The 13,057-nt window shown below is 41.1% G+C and overlaps 1 long non-coding RNA gene across 1 annotated transcript; it reads right to left on the bottom strand.

The window, feature by feature from the left end:
- Positions 1-5,464: 5,464 nt before the first annotated feature.
- On the bottom strand, positions 5,465-9,865 carry LOC125429936. The gene is made up of 3 exons (XR_007244068.1): positions 9,827-9,865; positions 8,078-8,260; positions 5,465-5,848 (listed from the first exon to the last, which is right to left on the bottom strand). It is a non-coding gene; the product is annotated as an uncharacterized LOC125429936 (long non-coding RNA).
- Between the last annotated feature and the right edge of the window lie 3,192 nt (positions 9,866-13,057).

Genomic DNA, 13,057 nt, shown 5'->3' with positions numbered 1-13,057 from the left:
CTGCTTGTCACTGAAATTGACCTTTTTTAGCAGAAAATTGGAAAACAGTCAACATAATACCAATTTCTAATAAAAGATCTGGAGAGTGTAAACAAAATTAGACTCCTTGGCCTGATGCCTACCTCCCGATAAATTGTTAGAAGGAAAACTTTTTATAGAAGTTTATGAAATTAAGAATTTGTAGAATATGGATGGAGAAACCTTTTCTCCTACAGAGAAAAGGAGCAGCAGTGGCGTAGTGGTTAAAAGCAGGTGCACTCTAACCTGGAGAACCCGGTTTGATTCTCTGCTCTGCCACTTGAGCTGTGGAGGCTTATCTGGGGAACCAGATTAGCTTGTGCACTCCAACACATGCCAGCTGGGTGACCTTGGACTAGTGACAGCTCTACGGATCTCTTTCAGTCCCACCCACCTCACAGGGTGTTTGTTGTGGGGGGGCGGGGAAGGAAATGAGATTGTAAGCCCCTTGGAATCTCCTATAAGAGAGGAAGGGGAGGTATAAATCCAAACTCTTCTTCTTCTACAATACAAGTTCAGTCCTATGCAGAGTTACTCCTATGTAAGCTCACTGAAAACAGACTGGAACAACTGCATAGGATTGCACAGGTGATCACATTGGAAGACATTTGTGCTTATCTGTTGCTCTACAACAGCTTTTGTTTGCATCCTATAGCCAGAGTAAAGGTAACTCAATAACCACATTGTGTATGTCATGAATCATTTGTGTTGTACTTCAGTTTTGTAGGTCCTTAAGCAATAAATATTATTCTGAAGGCAGTTGAATGTCTAATTCGTTGGGTTTGTTTTAGCTGATGACATCCGTTGCACTTGAAGGAACTAGGTGATATAATTAGCCTAAATATGCCACAGTCATGGATCCTATCAAGTGTGAGAGGAGCAGCACTCACAGCAGAAAATGTTCTCTTCCCCCTCTGCAGTGGGAGGGGGAATTGTCAGGAATCCCTTCTCTTGCACTTTTCTGCTGACAGAAGTGTGTTTTTCCCAGTAGAAAATGTTTGTATTCAAATCAACTTTGCAGATTTTTTCATTTTGTACTGAGCTCCTGCTGATAACAAGCATATATTGGGCTGAAAAAAAATACTGTACCTTCATAATAAGAAGAACACATACGCTAATGTTCATCTATGGAAAAAGACAAAAAGGGAGCAGGAATGTGTGGCAACACCGAACATGCACTGCAACTTTTCAAAGTACTTCATTAGAAATTGAATCTGTTGCCTTAAATAAACTACTTCAACTGAACTATATCACATGTCATTCTGAGAGTCCAGCATGGTAGTAACACTATGGCATGTGCTCCAAGCATGGGATTTGTTAACTGAAATTGTAATACAGGCAGGACCTTGCCACACATATGATTTTTAGTATATTGTTACAGAGGAAGTGTACACTATAAAGAGATGAGAGTTCCTAGAAAATCTCGGAGAAACATAAAAGTGAAGAGGAGGCATGAGTAAGCCAAAAGAGTTAAATGTTTACATTATATTTTTAATGCTTTAGAAGAGGGGTCATGGCTCAATAGCAGAGTATCTGCTTTACACACACAAGGTTCCATGTTTAATCCTAAACTGCATTGTCCTTTATGCTGTTGTCAACCCACTCTAAGATGCAAGTGTGTTTCCTGAAGACAAGCTGTTTTAGTTGTGCAAACAGGCTTGTCCTCTTTCTTCACAAGGGTGTGTGCTCAGGGTTGCAAGAGGAGCCTGTTAGACTTGGTAATACTGGGACACGTCATCCTCAAGCGTTCCATTTGCCAGGTGCCTCAGTCCCAATGCCAGCCAAAGGCAATTCAGCTCAAAGTCCTGCCTGCCTGTTGTTCTGGGGACAACAGGCTAACTGGAGCAAGCCGCTGCCTAAATAGTGCTGTAGGCTCCGTTGTGATGGGTACGGCTAAAATGTGGCGGAACCTTGGTAATAATACAAATTATGTTTCCAGCCTTAAGGCAGTGCAGCAAACCATAAGGGGCTTCTTCTAAATAAATGCAGGAGTGAGCCGGCAAAAAACTTGGGAGTCACCAGAAACTGCTACATCTTTCCAGACTGGTTCATGTTGGTCTCATATGTTTTCCTGGCCAAGCATAGCTACATTTACTCAGAAATAAGCCCCATAGGTTTAGTGAGACTTCTAAATAAGTATGATCAGAATTACTGTCTTAGAATACATTGTACAGTTTCAGCACCTTCTTATATCAAACCCCTTTTCCTCTAGTGATGAAAGTCCACCTAAGAATGAAGCTGAAGGTAAGTTGTTGTGTCACAGTAAAGTTCATAATCATGAATCCTATTTAATGTTAGCAAAACCACAGCTGAATAAAGATGTCTAGAGAAAAATTCATTCACTTCCCAGGACGGCAATCACCATCTTTTTCCTCCTCCACCACCACATTTTCCAACGTTTGTTTTCCAGATTATAAAAATCCAGACCACTTAACCACATGATGGCTTCCTCATTTCTGGGTGGACGTGTCTTAACCTGTTAGGTTAGAGTCCACAGCTGAGGAAAGCAGCCAGCTGTCAAAAGGCCTGAGGTGGCTAGCTGTCATTGGCTGAGCTGCCCTGCCCCTTTGACCTGCCTGTGTTGAAGCAAGAAAGCAGAAAGAGAAAGGGTTATATTTCTGTCGTGCTCTTTTTCCACCTGGGAGCAAAGTAGATTCCATAAAGCAAACATACGAATGATAAGCTCAGCTTATCAATCCATTATCACTCAACCATTTCTCAAATAGACCAGTCTCTAGCATTCAGCAGTGGCAACAAATAACAATTCCTTGGGTGGATGCATTATTTCCTCAAGTTGGGAAATGCAAGCCTTTTGTTTTTAAACATTACTAATCCAGCAGAGGATTGCCTGGGAGACCAAGGATCAAATACCCACTCACCCATGCAGCTTTCTGGGAGACCTTGGGCCAGTCACTCACATTCAGCTACTTCACAGGGTTGTTGTGAGGACAACATGGCAGAGAAGAAAATTATGTAAACTCCCCTCGGCTCCTGAGAGGAATGGTGAAGTAAAACTACTAAATAAATACATTTCACTGTTCAGCAATTAGAGATCAAAATGCTCCCTCAACAGCATTGGGTGGGGGAGGAATACCAAAAAATTCAGAGCAGGATGAAACATTAACAAGGCAATTGAAAGAGGCTGGGGAATATCCAATCCAAAAACCTTTATTAGGCATAAAAGCTGGGGAATATGCAAAGTGTGCAATTGTAAAAGACTAAAAACAAAGGCTATAATTTTCCCTTTCACTTCTTCAGGTCAGTCTGACCACACTTTTTGATCCAAGTGGCCTGGGTTGTTCTATGAACTTTCAATCCAATTTGCTGGTGGTCTTGTCACATTTTTTTTCATAACAGATCTGCTGTGTTTTTAAGAACACTAGTGTGATAGACCAGAATCCAACAGATGTAGCTTCCTCCCCGTCACGACATTATCATGGGGGAGACATGTCAACCAATAGAACATCAGGTAGCTATTAAGGGCACAGACCTACTAAAAAAAAGAAAACAGCGTAAGCTGATAAGATAAATACAGAAAGCTTGCCAAACTGGGCTGGGGCTAGCAGTCAGCATGAAAAAAGGCCAAGCACAATCAAGGCTTCAGTAGTGTTGGGGTTTAGGAGAAATTAAAGAATGTAATACTTATGTCATTCTAGTCAATACCCGTGGTAGTCCTGCCAGGACTAATGGCTAGCCTAAAGTAACACTCTATGGTTGAGGCAGACTGGGGAATTTGAACTTGGGTTTCCTTAGACCTAGATATGCGCTACGTACAGCTCAATTCTAAGCGCAGTGACTCAGAAGCAAATCTTCATTAACTGGATTTTATTTCCTAATAATAAATGTGCTTTGCATTGCAAAGTTCCCATTGTTCACAGAGCATTTCCGTTTCATCATGTTTTCCACTTCATGCTTCAGCAGTTAACATAAATATTTTTTTCCTGCTATGTGTTGGGCTGGTCACAGCAACCAGGGCACACTTTGGAATGATTGGGCAGGGTTCATTTCTGATACCCCTTTAGATCTACCTGGAATACTTATTTAACTTCTTACAATGCCCTGTGGCATCCAAGTGTGATCTACAAACAATATACTGGGCTGAAACAAAACAAAGAAGTAATAAGTATATAAGAGCACAGTTACTTCTTCTGAGATGCAATATGCTAAAATAGCCAACTTGCAAAATTTGTGTGTTCACTGTTAATGTATTCCTGTTCAATGCAGAGAAATTTGCATCTACAAACCAATTTACTTTTCAAATCAAAGCATTATGCCTACCAATCCCACATTACAGAGGTGATGCAATTCAAATAAGCACTAAAGATTATACAAGTTGGCACTTTAGAAGTAAGCAACTGGTACAACCTTTTTACTTCGAAGGGGTCCTATTGCCTTTTTCACTTGCATGGAAATATGGGTAATGCTCTAATTGTCCTTATTTATCAAGGATGTACCTCTACTGTAGTTTCTTTTCCTAGTATATTATTCTCTTTTGGGAAGATTTCGGGGGGCGGGGCATTTGAACTTTTGACCAACTGGTGAGTTGGCTGAAGAGTAGATTTTTCAGCCAGAGGAGTTATCAGTATCCTGATTATGCCAAGAGTCTCGTAAGAACTTAATTAAGTTAGTAGGTAAGCAGAGTTTGTTACTGCTCCTCTCAAAAACAGTGTGTCAATTGCAGTATTACTGACTATAAGCCTCTTAAAGACTTCAAACTGTAAAAGTGTGTATGCGTTTCAGACCCAGCTCAGATACTTTTGTTATGTTGGCCATAATATATTCCCTGCATCTTCAGAGAAGCACACGATAAACTGCAGAGGTATCCCAGTCAATGATAAATCTGTCTTGAGAAGATTTACTACACTTGTTCTACAGGCACTCACTCTCTGTTACGTTTTTGTCATGCCCTTTCCCTTCTCAATAACGTTATGAGGTAAAACATGTAGAAAATGAGCTTCATCTGTAGATCAGCCTGGTTGGGGATGCCATTGAAAGAGAGTGTGTGTGCACGCGCATGGAGTGGGTAATGTTCCTGTCTTCATTGGCAAAACACACATCTAATGAAAACCTGAAAATTCAATGGCCACCATCAAATGGTCCATCAAATTCAGTTGCCACCATCAAATGGTCCAAACAGCAAACCATTGCACACACACACACCCCAAAAAAAATCATAAAAAAGAAGCCTGTAATATTATTGTTCTGGATGGGAATTATGTTAGTAGCAGAATGAAACAAATCCAGCATCTCTGAATCATAAAAGTTTACGCTAGAATTTTTTTTTAGTCTTTAAAGTGCTTCAGGATTCTTAACTTTATCTGTATATTTATGAACACTATATAAATATGACAGTTGCAGTTGGCAGGACAGAGGATGGAAGACATGTATAAGAAAGGAGAAGGAACACTTCTGTCTGTAACGTATGAAACAGATACATTTCCCCAGAAACATTTTTCACCTCTAAAACCTTGCTTTTTGGTGAGTGCAAAGGTTCCTTCCTCCTCCCTTCCTGACAAAAATATATTCAAAGCTGAGGAATTTGGTCTTAAGCAAGAAGAGTGTTTCTGATCAGTGTTAAGCTGAAGGATGATGTAAGAAAGTTCTGGCCTTGTTCCTCTTCCAAGCAAGAGTGAAGCCGTTAACTCCTCAGCTTGATCCATAACGGATTCTAAATACCACAAAAGCAAAGCACACCGGAACTGAGTAAAGTTGTTAATCTTTGCAACACTACACATAATATGTATACATTTTTAATTCATATTTATGTGTGTACGTGTGTGTGTAGTACACAGTCCACACCAACACCACAGGCTGTTCTGAAACACCATCCCTAAGGAGAAAATATTGAGATCCATAATCAATCCTTCCCTTTATTAACCACACCAGCAGATGGCTGTTTAGATTGCAAATCCTGATGTCATAGCTTTTCATCCATATACCAGGTTTGCTCTCCCATGCATACACTTGTGGCAGACCCCAGGAGGTAATAACAATCAATAGCTGAAAAGCATTGAGATTTAAGAATGGGTCTGGTCTCTGATTCATTAGAGGCAACTAGCCAGCTGTTCCCAGCTGGATACACTCACTAAGCTCTGTGTGGCTAATTTTGTTTCCACACCTCCCCCTCGCTCCCCTTGAATCAGCTTTCTACAGAAATAGCTTTTGTTCTTGCGGTCTGAAACTGGGAATTTCAAGGAAAAGCAGATCTGAGTCCAGCTACCACGCTGGGTAGCTTTGATCTGAGGGCCAAATAGACTCTAGGTTTAACACAACCCAGACACTAAGCCAATTTGATTTACAAAGGACTTTTTAAAAAAGTAATAGTACTGTACTAACTAGTACTGAATACCAGCACCTTTTTTCAGGGCTCTCATAAGTTCAATTGGAGAAACTGGTAGAAACCAGTCCAACCTTATTTATGAGCACTCGCACTTTAAAGCAAAACAGCCCTAGATTTACAGATATCTTTGTTTATTTCATCTGCCTTGAGGCAGCTTCAGGGTATATATGTAAATAAGCCATCTCCCAAGCGGCTATCCTTAATTGGATGAGAAACCCTGCGTGCAAATTGATACTGGTCATGTGGCTCCTTCTTGATTCAGTTTCAGATTGTACACATGTTCCCAGTCAGAAAATTGGAGACAGCACAATGGGTTAAGTGGAGACCTCCCTGGCATCCTGGAAGGACAAATAAGCAGTTGCCTTGATTGTATCATGCAGAGAGAGCTGAATTAGTACCAAACACAATAATGTGTTTATTTTATATTTTGGAAGTACTGATAAGATGGAAAGGTATACATTCTAAAGCAGTGGTTCTCAACCTTCCAAATGCCACGACCCTTTAACACAGCTCCTCAGGTTGTGGTGACCCCCAACCCTAACATTTATCCATTTTACAGATGGAGAACACTGATGCAGAGAGTCTTAGGCGACCGCTGTGAAAGGGTCGTTCGACCCCCAAAGGGGTCCCAACCCCCAGGTTGAGAACCACTGCTCTAAAGTAACATACATATATATTTTTAAATATATACTCTCAGCTTCTGAAGTAGCAGGCAAATTACTGAAAATAAGAATATCCCAGTTTAAAACATAATATTAGCTGGTGATTGCAATCTAATCCATAAAATCTAGTTTATGACAAATAAGTCTGCTAAAGTTTGCAGATGGCACAATTTTGTTCTGCCTGCAAAGAATTTCTGAAGGTGTCACATATGTAATGGAAGAACAGTTAAGAGAAACAGGCCAACTAAGAAGACAGTGTTAATAATTACTTGCAAATGTCTGATGAAAATTAGATAACAAGGTCAGGAATAGGATTGAAATAGGAATTTGTGGCTTTAAAATTTCCAACTAATATTGTCTCTTGACCTTGAAGCAATGCAGTACAAGTCTTTTTTTAATCACTAAAATAAACAGTAGCTAAAGAACTAGATCAGATCAGATGTTAAAATTTCTGGACTGAAGTTATTGTACTTTGTTCAAATGATAAGAAGAGTAATTTAAAAAGACAAAAATGGTAGGAAAAGTTGAAGCCATGAGATGGATTGAGTCAATAAATGAAACCATGCCCCTCAGTTTGCAAAACTTCAGCAATACTGTTAATGACAGGGTGTTTTGGAGGTCATTAACTCATAGGATCAGGATAGGTTAGAAGCAACTTGTCAGCACATAACACAAAGAACAGTATATAAATGAAGAAATTACCATGGTTGGATCAATTTTGTGGTAAGGATTTCCAAGTGCAAGAGATCCAAAAAAGCATCTCCAGGAGTCAACGTGGGTTCAGAGGTTAACAAAAATCAGCACATCTCTTGCATGAACACCCACCTTCCACCAGAGAATGTTTGGAGGTCAAGATACATGCACCCTGGTTTGGCAGAAGGAACATAACAAGTCCAAGCCTAACATTTTGTTTCCAAGTCAAATTTCCACATGCCCATCAATACACGCCCCAATAATATCACTTTTAAACAAGGAGGCTAGCAGGCAATTATTTCAAAATAATCGGCTGCTAAATGCTAAAATTTCATTATAATGCTAAAATTTCATTATAACTTACCATTCCATACTTTGCATTTCCCAATATTTTTCATGGAATCTGCAGCTTTAGGATTTTAAATGCACCATCCTCTCTAGCCTTTCTGCCTTTAGTGCTGTAACTGTAACTTCTGTCTTTATCAACTCTCCTAAATGGTAACAGTCCTGCAGTCCTATCCATTTTGATGTAAGCAACCCTGTCACCCTGGAAAGACCAAAATTTTAGAAAGTTAATCTCACAAAACAGCTCATGAGCCACACTGTGCATCAACATCACCAGAGCAGTAGCTGCTTTCAGAAACATTGCATTTTGGCAAGGGTAAAAGTTGCACACAACATTACTCTTTGACAGTCTCTAGTGGCCATGTAGGAAACAGCAATCTGCTTATACAATATCTGGGATCAGTTGCAACCATTTTTGTTTCAGGAAACATTTTAAAGCTGGCGATTTAAAGCTGGCGAAGTGACACAGACATTTCCATAATATGTGCATTCATCACAGAGAGTGACTACTGTGAATGCTCTTGTCAGGTTTTTCTGCTTTTTAATACACATAACAAGGCTTTGGTATTTGCTGTTTTATTCCCAGCTATGGGCTCACTTCTTTCTACTTTCTGTTTTTGCTGTCAAGTCACAACTGGCTTAAGGCAACCTTCAGGGTTTATAAGACTAGAGAAGTTCAAATGTGGTTTGTCACTGCCTGCGTCTGCCTAGCAACTCCAACCTCCTTGGTGGTCTCCCATCCATACTAACCAGCGCTGACCCTGCTTAGCTTCTGAGATCAGGCTTGCCTGAGCTCTCCAGGTCAGAGTAAATTCTCTATGGATCTCTCAAAATCCATAACATTTACATAACCCTTCTTGTTCTTTACTTTACCTTTTAAATAAAAAAGTTTTCCTAATGAAGCCTTCTGTATGTCCCCAATACAGCTAAGTAGCTCAGCTTTTAAACTTTGTTTTTAAAGGGAGCAAGAATATCTAATGATCATATATACTAGCCAAATATCCGAAGGCCTTGGGAAAAGGGATAATATATTACACGGACTTATTTAGGAACAATGAGTTGAACAGAGATTATGCCTCATCAAGCAGAATCTATCAGCAAAGCTGGGCATCAGGCAAACTGATCAAAACTGCATGTCCTGCAACATCGTTCTACATGTCCTCCTGAGAGAGAATGGAAGCTATTCCCTAATCAAGAAAAAAAAACCCCAGTCAATCTTCAACAATTGGTCACTGTCCAATTTCCACAGAATTTCCAGCAGAATTCTATGGAGTAGCAGTTAGAAGTCTTTCCTATTCTCCATTCTGATGACCATACTGGGAGGAGATGGTTTTGTTGCTGCCAGTTACATTTAATCTACCAGCAGCAATTTAATGCCTACAACAGTTAGCTCAATTTATTCCTGTTACAGAAAGTAACAGGCTGGTTCAGGCAGAAAAGTTCTTCCCATTTACTGGCATCTGTTCAGTGCACTGCCTCACAGGCATCACCTAGTCAGTGTAGCTGCTCTGGGAGACTCATGGGTTTATATGCCATTAAAGGTTGAAATTATATGCCATTAAAAATGGAACTGGAACTGGAAATGGAGACTCATGGGTCATTCTTGGGTACATAGCATCTTGCTTTCCTATATATATATATATTTATATATTTATATATTTATATATATATAATGGAGGACTCAAGATGCATCTGTCACACAGAAGCCCTTTTCAAACTGCCCATATAATCTCTTTGAGCACCCATTTGCGAACAGATTTTTGTTTACCTTTTCAGATGAACCCACTTGTGTCCCGTTGGCATCCTGGGGCTTAGCCAGGGGTGTAATGCCCATTGGGCAAGGTGGGCAGTTGCCCAGGGCACCACCTTGTGGGGGGCATCAAAATGCAGGGTTCGTTTTTTGGGTATTTTAATGGTTTTCCATTTTTTGCCTGCAGGGGGCTCAGTTTTTAGGCTAGCGGCACCAAAATTTCAGGAGACTGTCCTTATGCTACCCCCCAAGTTTGGTGAGGTTTGGTTCAGGGAATCCAAAGTTATGGACACCCAAAGGGGGTGACCCCATCCCCCATTGTTTCCAATGGGAGCTAATAGGAGATGGGGGCTACAGTTTTAAGGCTCCATAACTTTGGCCCCCCCAGAACCAAACTGTACCAAACCTGGGGGGTATCATTAGGGCAGTCTCCTGATGAGACCCTGAAAGTTTTGAGACTGTGCCTTCAGAAATGTGCCCCTCCCCCAAGCCTGCAACCCCCATTGACAGCAATGCAGAAAACTCAATGCAAAACAAAGATTCTTGGGCAAATTTCTGGGATGTTCCTGCAGGGGGTGCCTTTTTGGTTGTATCAGCACCAAAATCTCAGGGTATCATCTGGAGACTGTCATGATGACACCCCCCAAGTTTGGTGCAGAGGGTCCATAACTCAAAAGGGTAGCCTCCATCGCCTTAGAAAGAATGGGGGATGGGGCTGCCCATGGGGGGGGGGGGCGCATCCAACTCAGGTTTTGCCCAGGGCTATAGTTTGCCTCGTTACGCCCCTGGGCTCAGCTGTTTACAAAACTGCTTTCTTCCATTTTCAGTTCTTCCTTGCACTTCTGAATGGCTACAGTGTGCTGTTTAAAATGTCTGGAGCACTTCCCTCTGCCTTTTAGAGCAGTGCATTCTTTTTCAACTTTTCAAAAAAAAGTTTTAAAATTAGTGCTCTAGTACCAATCCAATACATCCAAATGCCAGTGATACAGCAAGTCAGTGCTATATCACCAGCACTTGGATGCATAGCACTAATCCTAGAACTTTAAAGAAAAGGCTTAAAAAAACACACCTTAGAAAAAGTGCCGGTGAAGGTGGAAGCACAGTCCTGTTCTTTAAAGCACTTTAGAGATGGCTGGTAGATGAGCTGAAATTAGCTGTATGAAATACCTTGCTTCACTTGGAATCAGGACAACACAGATAACATACAGTTCAGAAAGGTAATCTGAAAGGGCCCCAGTCAGACTTGCAGAAAGACTTCCCTACACAAGCTAGAATTCTGAAAGCCACAAGTAGGCCAAGATTCCCCAGTTATTAGAGAAAACCAAAAACAGGACAAGAATGGTTTAGCTAATGTAAATATCTTGACAACTAAAACCTAATAGATTTAAGCCATAACAGAGGCAAGCACTTCAATATAGAAATGATGGGCAGTAACATTCAGTATTGTGCCTCTACGCTTGCAGACAAATTTGCTAGTCTTAGGGTGGAGTAGTACATGGGAAGCGAAACTGTGCTTCCACAGTGATCTAATCCAAGGCACTCCGGGTATTGGAAACATCCCATCCAAGATATTGTATGCCCCCCTCCCAAGTCATACAGCATAATTTCTACAGCCCACTCATTTGTGATTGCTTTGCCACCAATGTTCCTAGTTGCATCTGCTACCTAGCAGTTGCTACTGCAGAATTTCCAGCCACGTACAATATGCAGCAAAGCTGCAGGAAAGGCACACAGGCAGGCGGAAAGGCTTGCAAGTGGGCATGGGAATGATGCATAGGCAGCAGTGGGTGGGAAGGGAAGCATGAGCAAGGCCCGGTGGGCAAGGGGAAGAAATCCTCCAAACTCATAACCAGCCCTACATTACGCATACCTGTAGAAAAATGTAGCATGTTTCACAACTGGTTACCTACTGAAGGCTCATAGTTCAGACCCAGCAAGCTGAGCTTCCATCAACTGCACTGTTTGCCTTCCCTCTCTGTATTTATGTGCACTCTTTTGGCATATGTGACCTTTTGACTCCCAGGCATCCCATCTTTGGAAACAACAAAGAATTTATAATAAGTGTAACTAATTATGCTAATGTAATATGCATAGTGTATTCTAAATCTCACTACTTGGCACAGAAATTGTTTCCTTCCTAACCCTGACTATATTTTTCCAGAGCCATCTCCAAGAGTTCATATTTCTGCACTAGAGATTGCTCTTTCCCTTTCTTTTACAGAGAAATCAAAGTCCTCCCTCATTTGTTGTGCTACCCCCCATTCCATTAACTCTCTCTCATCCTGCTTCCGATCTTAAACTTATTCCCATCTACATGCAGTCTAACCAATAGGAGGCATGGCTCTCACCTACCCATTTATAAAGAATTTTAAGTTCTTGTATTTACAACTTGCCAATTATCTGAGTTATTAGGAACAATATGGAACTATTCATACAAATAAGTGGTTGCAGCCAACCGTGCCAAATGCAGGACATAGTGGTATTCACAAGGAGTTTCCAATCTGTAGGCTACTATCCATGGCTGGTTATAAGACTGCCATGGTAGGTATTTTCTGACAGCCTAGAAAATGTTCTAGTCCAATAAAGTTCTGACTACCATTTCTATCAGTAGCTCGTCAGATGCCCTGCTTTTGTATACCCAAGAGCTATGATATCACTTCTGATGTACGTGTCTAGCATTTGATACTCATGGAGAGCAAATTTGTTGCAACTTAATGAAGTCCCTATGTTCAAATGCAGAAGCTCGAACCCAGAGGTGCAAGAATTCCTCCCCAACAGCCTAAAAGACCCCCTAAAATCCTGTTCCTTGGAAGTCCCCTGCAGAAATGCTAAGCCATGGTCCATACCACTCTCTCTCTCAATGTTAGGTACTGGTATGCAAAACATACATAGGATTGTTGGCTGGTCCCTATTACAAACAAGTAGCTGAAAATTCCAGCGAGGCTTACTTAATTTGCCAGGGATACCACCCAGAAAGGCTGCCATTCTCACTTTGCTCAGAGCACTCCAGAAGCACGAATTCTTCATTTGCATGTGCCATGTCCAGGATGGACTTCTATTTGAAAGTTTTTGGAGTCGCCACAAAATACTGAGGCTAGTGAACTGGAGTAGGATTAGCAAGACTCAGGTTCAAAGCCTGAGATTGCTGGGTGGCCTCTGGTCAGTTACACTCAATTCAACATACAAGCAACCCCAGAGGTTGGGGTGCTGTGTGGTTTCCGGGCTGTATGGCCGTGTTCTAGCAGCATT

Source organism: Sphaerodactylus townsendi, linkage group LG03, assembly GCF_021028975.2.
Source record: "Sphaerodactylus townsendi isolate TG3544 linkage group LG03, MPM_Stown_v2.3, whole genome shotgun sequence".
NCBI classification, from domain to species: domain Eukaryota; kingdom Metazoa; phylum Chordata; class Lepidosauria; order Squamata; family Sphaerodactylidae; genus Sphaerodactylus; species Sphaerodactylus townsendi.
The sequence above is the reverse complement of the archived record's forward strand: the minus strand, read 5'-3'. Positions and strand labels throughout refer to the sequence as shown.